The sequence below is a fragment of the Acomys minous genome (genome assembly GCF_964271855.1).
Source record: "Acomys minous genome assembly, chromosome: 1".
NCBI lineage: Eukaryota > Metazoa > Chordata > Mammalia > Rodentia > Muridae > Acomys > Acomys minous.
The window spans coordinates 154,714,251-154,722,865 of NC_140483.1; positions in this window are offsets into that span (position 1 = coordinate 154,714,251).

Genomic DNA, 8,615 nt, shown 5'->3' on the forward strand with positions numbered 1-8,615 from the left:
TTATTTGTTTTTACTGTTGTGGTGATGGTGGTGGTGTTGTTTTGTTATTGTTGTTTTTGCTTTTCGAGACAGGATTTATCTTATAACCCTGGCTGTACTGACTCACCCTGTAGACCAGGCTGGCCTGGAACTGACAGAGATCTGACTGCCTCTGCCTCCTGTGCACCACCATGCCTGGCTTTTTTTTTTTTTTAAATCTGAGGTTTTAAACATCTAGAAAAGCAGCGCTAGAACACCAACGCATCTCAGAAGCCAGTTGATGCATCTCCTTTGTCTTTCAGCAATGGGGTTCAGTCAGCCCTGTCAGAGACAGCAATCCAGGGTGACTGAACTAATGCCTCTCAACACCTCCTTCCTCTGTCATTGCCCCTCAAGTGTCGCAGCTTGTATGGACCCACTGGCAATGACCAATGAATATGGGGATAAACACAACAGAGAAGCAGCTGGGGACAGGTTGACACCTTCCGGTGACGCGATGGAGCTAGCTTGCAGCTAGCCTCTGCTAACAGGTGCTGCTGGGTCCTTGACAAGCCTGGTCCCCAGATTACAGAACAATGCTCCTCTCTCCCTTTGCTGTGACACTGCCCTGCGGCCAACTGCAGAGCAGACAGCTAGAAGAGACAGTCCACTTCCTGGGGAGGGTGACCACCAGCCACTTCATCAGGGAAGGTAAGTTGTAGGGACTCACATGGTGACTTCTTTCACACATGGTAGCAGGTGTTCTGTTCAGTCCCCACATTAGGAGTGGCCCCTATCAGTTTCTGAAAGTTGGGACCCTGGGCACCCATCGCTCAACCTGTGGGTCGCGACCCCCTGGAAAGGTTCAAACGGCCTTTTCACAGTGGTCTCAAGATATCCTGCACATCCTCCTGATGTTGTTTACATTACAATTCATAACCGTAGCAAAATTAAAGTTATAAAGTAGTAATGGAAATTCTATGGTCGGGGGTTACTACAACATGAGGAACTGCATTACAAGGTCACAGCATTAGGAACGTTGAGGACCACTGCTTTAAGGAGACCACTCCCAACAGATCAAAGCGTCGATGCAGCCCCTGGTCTGTGTCGTCTCTCCCACTAGCTTTTTGTACTGCGTAGGGAGCAGATATGAGTATTCAGAATCTTGGCTGTGTAAAAACAGCGACATTTACATGAACGTCTCTGTCGTGGGGTAAAACTAAGCAGGCCACATTTTGGGCCAAGGATTCTTACGTGTGGAGTACATCTGTGTCACGTTTCCATAGCCTTCCATAAGAGAGCAAAGAAAAAGCCGGGCGTGGTGGCGCACGCCTTTAATCCCAGCACTCGGGAGGCAGAGGCAGGCCGATCGCTGTGAGTTCGAGGCCAGCCTGGTCTACAAAGCGAGTCCAGGACAGCCAAGGCTACACAGAGAAACCCTGTCTCAGAGAGAGAGAGAGAGAGAGAGAGAGAGAGAGAGAGAGAGAAGGATTCGGCCTAGCTTGCAAGACTTAGGCAAGACTAGGCAAGAAAGACTCCCAGCTAAAATGTCCTGTGCGATGAGTAGGCTTCATGATTTCTTTCTAAAATGCCCCCACCCCCCACTTCCCTCAACCCCAACCCCCCACCCTGCTTCTCCAAGAAGTGGGTCACGGGTGCACGTGCTGCACCCGACAGCATCGATTGGGATAGCTAAAGTGTTAAGTACAACTTGAGAGAGAAGTTTCTCTCCGAGTCACCTGCAAGTCTGACAGAGCTCAAAGGCAGCGGCTTCCAGCTGGCATTCCAGCTCTGCTGTTTGGCTCAGACCAACTACGCCATTGCTCCGGCCACCCATGCGGGTCTGAGAGACCACATATTGTGTTCCAGGAAGTTTGTGCGGGACCACACTGCAGTTCTTTGTAACAAATCGTCTCGGGGAACAGTGAGGTGAAGCAAGGACAGGCCTTGCTTGGGCCTTCCTCTCCCACTTGGCATTTTTCTCAAGTGCGGCTCAGAGTGAGCACCGTCGCCACCTAGTGGCCAATTCCTATTAAAACCAAACCAAACCGATGTGGTTTTTCACCACAAGGACACTTGGCTACCTAGTAAGGTAGTGATTAGCTGCATGTGACTCAGTTACCTGAAATGTGGCTAGTCCAAATTGAGCGGTGCCATAAAGGTGAAGTGCGTTGCATTTTAAAGGCCTATTATTAAAAATAACTATAACTGTTTACTCTTCAATTTTATCTCAATTACATGACTAATGGCATTTTGGCTACATTAGTTAACCAATACACTAATTTCACCTGTCTCCCCTCACACGTGTGTGTGTGTGTGTGTGTGTGTGTGTGTGTGTGTGTGTGTGTGTGTGTGTGATATACATGTATATATGCTGGGGTTCCTACTGTCATGGGCACATGTGGAGGCCAGAGGCTGCTATGAGGATGTCTTAGTCAGCTGTCAGTTCTCCATTTTGTTATTTGAGATGAGAGTTTTCATTGAAACCGGAAGCTCCAGTTTCGGCCAGCCTAACTGGCTAACTGAGTCCCTAGGATCTACCTGTCTCTGACCCCAGCCCTGAGATCACAGGCACATAATGACAAATCCAGATTTTTGTTTTTCTTGCATGGGTGCTGGCAGTGTAACAGGGCCCCAGACCTTAGCACAACTGACTCGACGATGGAAGTACCATTTAGCATGCAGCGCCACCAGCCAAAATGAAAACAAAGACCCAATCCATCAAAAACTATACTTCTGGGAAAGTCTCTAAATATACTAAACTTACTTTTTTGGCTTCTGGCTAAAGGCGTTTTGGGGTCTTTTTGTTTTGTTTGCTTGTTTTAACTAAATCTGTCAAACTAAATTTGTCAACCCAAAACATTTTTTTGTATTTAAAAGCCCACCCTGAGAAGGATTCGGAGCTACAGTGGGATCCTGAACACCCAGTATAGTAGCCCACCATCCAATAAAGACTCTCTACTGGCTTAAACCACTGTCCGAGCAGTCTTCTCTGGTGGATGCCTGCTAACAGGCAGTTCCAGCCCTGCCCTGCACGCTAGGTGTCCTTAAGATACAAGCCGCTGTCCTTGCCAGCATCAGCTATCTTTCCCATCAGTTGTGCAATGTTTTCCACACTGAGTCGTGCTCAGAATTATCTCTTTTTGTTCCTTGGAACCAAGGAAATGAGGCAAACTGAAAGGGGGCGGATTCCTGCTTGTTGCAGACGGACATCATTTCTAAGGGCCCAGAGCCCTCAGGAAAACCACAGAGGCACACACTCAGCATCTTTGCATGATTCTCAGAAGAGTGTGCCAAGACACAACAGTCCTAAGGAGAGGACCAGCCCTGGGCAGATGAATGACTCTCCCCATTTTACAGATAAAAAATGATAACAGAGAGGCTCTCTACTGCCCAGCCGGGTCACAAATGCCCCAAGGCAGAGCCAATGGTAGGTCACTCTGCAGTGCCCTCATCTGTAAACTGAAGTTATTTATTAAGATGCATCTAAGCAGTAGTGTCAGAGCATAATTAGCAGTGTTTTTTCATTAACCAAGTCTGTTAAATAACTTCTTTCTGCTTATACTTGAAAACATTTAAAAATAGTTGAATTGAAATATTTTCCAAAAGGGAGTCACTTTGATTTTTGTTAGTTTGATTTTATTATTTTTAGTTACGTGTATGTTGGGCTGGAGAGATGGCTCAGTGGCTAAGAGCACTGCCTGCTCTTCCAAAGGACCCGGGTTCAATTCCCAGCATCCACATGGCAGCTCACAATTGTCTGTAACTCCAAGATCTGATACCCTCACACCAATGCACATAAATTAAAATTAAATAAAATATTTTTTAAAAATTATGTGTATGTTTGTGTGCCTGTGTGTGCGTGCTCATGAGTGAAGGTACCAGCAGAGGTCAGAGGCATCACAACTGGGACTAAGGGGGTTGAGAGCCACCTGACATAGGTGCTGGGAATAGACTTAGGTCCTCTGTGAGAACAGTACATGCTCTTTACTGCAGAGCCATCTCTCCAGCCCAAGTAGGCCTGGTTTTTATGTAATTTTAAAATAATTGTGGTTCATAAACCAGTAAAAAAATTTTGTTAATTGTTGGCATTTTTCTCCTGCAAGGCTTATATTATAAGTTACTAGGAGGTATGTGTGTGTGGTGTGGTGTGTGTGTGTGTGTGTGTGTGTGTGTGTGTGTGTGTGTGTGCACATGTGTGCTCTGTTCAGAACAAATGACTTGAGGTAGATTTACTATTTTTTGTTTTCTTAGTATATATTTCTAAGTAATATTTATGTAAATAATTTCATAATTTCTTTCTTTTCTGAGACAGGATTTCTCTGTGTAGCCTTAGCTGTCCTGGGCTGGCTTGCTTTGTAGACCAGGCTGGCCTTGAATTCACAGTGATCTGCCTGCCTCTGACTCCCTGAGTGCTGGGATTATAGGCATGTGCCACCAGGCTGGATGATTTTATAGTCTTTTTTTTTTTTTAAGGTTTTTCAAGACAGGGTTTCTCTGTGTAACAGTCCTGGCTGTCCTGGACTCGCTTTTGTACTCCAGGCTGGCCTCGAACTCACAGTGATCTGCCTGCCAAGTGCTGGGATTAAAGGCATGCGCCACCATACCCAGCCTTTTATAGTCTCTTAACTGCTTTAAACAATATACTCATATGCAGTAGAATGTGTCTATCATCCCAACACCTAGGCAGTGAAGGCAGGAGGATCAAAAGCTCAAGGGTATCCTTGGCTACTTGACAATTTCAAGGTTATTCTGGCATAAGCACCCAGTTTCTATATACATATACACATTTATATACATATGTATATAAACCTTTGTTCATATACTAAGAACATATATGAAAACGAACCATAAACTAGATCAGCTTTAAGCACACAATCGTGGGAGCTGCCAGCAAGAAACTCATCAGACTCTGAACTCGGCAGGAAATGGGACAGGCGTGTGGCCAACATGGCTGACGTGATGACTCTAGGTACTAGTTTTGGATTAGGAGTGTTCTTAAAAGAAGAACGTGGCCATTCCCCATGGTTCTGGCATAGCACTGGGGATGGCCTACTCCAACTGTAAGCATGGTTCAAAAGCTCCATATCGTCTACATTGAAAATATATCAAAGAGCAGTGACTTATGCCAAGAACACCCCAGCCGGAGGAAAGAAAAACAATGTTTACTCCTCAGGAATACTGAAGTGCCCTGCAGTGCACCATTGACCTGTGACAGTGCCACCAGCAATGCTTTCAACTCTAGCCACCACTTCTTACATGTTTGAAACCAAGTCTTTTGTATTTTCTGTTTGGAAATTGTAAGGAGATGAAAGGGGAGGGGGAAACCATAGTGTTCAACTCATAGTTTTGTATGCTTAGCATTTAAATATAAATTCTTGGGCTGGAGAAATGGCTCAGTGGTTAAGAGTGTATGGTCTTCCAGAGGACCCAAGTTTGGTTCCCATCACCAACTTGGGCTGTTCCTGACTGCTCATGATTTCAGCTCCAGAGGCATCCAATGCTGCTCTGGTCTCCTTGGGTACTTGCACTCACATGTACACAATCACACCATCAAAACTAGTAAGAAGCCAGTTGGTGGTGGCACACACCTTTAATCCCAACATGCGGGAGGCAGAGGCAGGCAGATCTCAGTGAGTTCAAGGCCAGCCTGGTCTACAGATTGAGTTCCAGGACAGCCAAGGCTACACAGAGAAACCCTGTCTTTAAAAAAAAAATAGTAAGAATTAATCTAAAAAATAAAGATAAACTCTCAACAAAGATCAACTGTTATGTTGGTACTGTTCGCAGCCTTCTTTCCTGCCTGTTTTGGTTTTAACCTTGATAATTTGTGATAGAAGTGTCCCATATAGATTGTTCATAAAACATTTAACTGCAGTTGTTGATCAAGAATGGGTTGGTTGCAGGGCATGGTGACCTAAGTCCTTTAATCCCAGCATTTGGGAAACAGAGGCAGGTAGATCTCTGGGTTAAAGGATAGCCTGGTCTACAGAGGCAATTCTGGAAGGCCAGGGCTACACAGAGAAACCCTGTCCTGAAAACAGAACAGAACAAAACAGAGAAAGGGTTGGCTGCTGCTGCTGATTAGAGAAGCGGGTGTGGCGGTGCTGTCCTGAAAATCCAGCACTTGGCAAGGAGAAGCAGGAAGATCAGGAGTTGAAGGCCAGCCAACTACATAGTAAATCTGAGGTCAGCCTTGGCTACTTGAAACTCACTCTCAAAACAATGACAACAGCAACAAAATAGTCATGATGATTGTTAGTGACGCCCTTTGGAAGGCGGAAGGTAACTGTTGCATTGAGAATGATTCTTCTAGATGTAGAGCAGGGAGCCTGGCAGTCCCCTGTGGTGGTGCTGACTGCAGTGGAAAAGGACGTCAGACCCAGCTGGCAGCTCACAAAAAAAAAAAAAAAAAAAAAAAAAAAAACACCACCACCACCACAACAACAAAAAAACTATTGTCACTGTGTGTCTGACTGTGCCCAAAGTCCTGTGACAGGAAGGAGGCTGGGACTCATGGTGGTGTCTGTCATCGAGCAGAGCACAGAGCTCGGCTGTGTTTTTCTGCCTTTCTCTGCGTGTCTCACGCTGCACAGCTCTGATGGTTTATCAAAGGTGAGGTTTGCACAGGTTTCTCTTAGTCCATCCTCACAGTGTCTCTATGCAGACGCCAGAGAACGGCTGTCCCTGTTCCATAAGATTTACATCTCCATACGTTTTTGAGGACAGTTAACAAGACTTGCCTGAAACAGAGACAATATTCCTCTTGTACTGATTTCAAATAAAAATGTTAAAAATAGCAATCCGCCACACTGAGGCCTGCATACAGACGGCCCTCCTCCTTTGTCAGATGTGAACTTGCTGTGTGTGTGTATATATATATAATTTCAAAAACAAAACTAAACGGTTTGTTTACAGTAGAAATGTGTCAGTTTCCTTATGCAAACCTCGTGGCCTATTTGTTGGTTTACCTTACTTTGCTGTAACCCCATCCAGTATACTTCAGATACCACCCTAGGATCACATTTACTGGAAAAGGATGGAGGGGTCCCTTAGAGACCCTTCCAACACTGTGACTTCCAAAGATGAAAATCATGTATTTGGTTGTTGTTAAGGCCCTTGTGCATAGCTTTTTTGAGAAGGCCACACTGGGGCAGGCACTACCCTTTCCCTAAGCACTGCTCTTTCTATTGGCTCCCATGCTCAGTGAATTGTAAAATTTCCTTTTAAGGGTCTGGAGAGATGGCTCAGTGGTTAAGAGCACTGGCTACTCTTCTAGAGGACCTTGGTTCTGTTCCCAGGACCCACATAGCTGTAAGTCCTGTTCCAGAGAATCCAATGCTCTCGTCTGGTCCCCCTCAGGCACTGCACACGAGTGGTGCACAGACATGCAGGCAGGCAGAGCACTCCTAAATACAAACTTGAAGTAAGTCTTTCAAAAAACTCCTAATGAACCTCAGTTCTGCTTCCTACTGGCCAAGAAGCCTGGCTTTACCTGAGCAGAGAGGTCTTGGGAAAAACTCTCCAGTTGTAGCTTCCTCTAAAGGTGCCACTGGCATGAGGGAATAAACAGTCACTTTTTTCTACTCAGTAACTTGGTGTTAACTGACTGTCCACTCTATGCCCAGTAATACCAAGAGGCAGTAGACTTAGGATGAGCAAATAAATACAAAGAACCAGGGGCCAAGACTCACTAAGATGAGAATGACAGAGACGCATAGAAAATTACTCGAAAAAGAATATCATTAGGGCAGTGTAGTGTCTTCCTGGGGAGTGAGGGAAAGTGAGCCTTGAAATGGAGTTCCCAGACACAGAAGCCAGCAGCATTTGCATGCAAGGGAGCAACTTTTTCCACTTGAACTAAAGTGTAACCCTGACTTCTTGAGCCCCTGGGCATGCTACCTAAGGAAGAACAAGTCAGCCTTAAGACAGTTTTCAGAACCAGAGCATTTGAGATCTGCTCTCTTATCAGTGTATGTGCTGCACTGTAAGCCACTTAGCGTTTTGTTTTGTTATTGTTATTTTGTTTGTTGTTGTTGTTGTTGTTTTTAAAGATGGAAGTTGAGGCTAGAGAGATCTAGCAACCAAACTTGCTTAGCAACCATGGGGCTGTTGTTCAGGTCCCAGGATCCATATAAGAATCTGGGTTTCCCCACACACCTATAACCCCAGTTCAGAGCTAGTGGAGATAAGAAGACTCTAGAACTTGCTGACTTCCAGACTAGGAGAGCACAAACCCTATGTTTGGAGAGAGATCCTGCCTCAGTGGACAGTGATGGATGAAGACACCTGGTCTCTGAATACACTCACAGACATACTGACACACACACACACACACACACACACACACACACACACACACACACACTTTCTTAAAGTGGGCTGGCAAGGTGACTCAGCTGGTAAAAGAATTGCTCTTCCAAAGAACAGGAGTTTGAGCCTAAGCACTCACGTCAGGTGGCTTATAACCTTTTTCTGCTGCAGTGGACCTGACACCCTCTTCTGGCATCTGCAGACACTGTATTCACATGTGTGGGCAAGTGCACATGCATACACACAATTAAAAATAAATCAAGAAAAGAGGAAGGTCATCATGGTCAACATAATTGCATCAGTGGTAAAAAAATAATTCACATGAAGTGGCTAACAGAATTAGG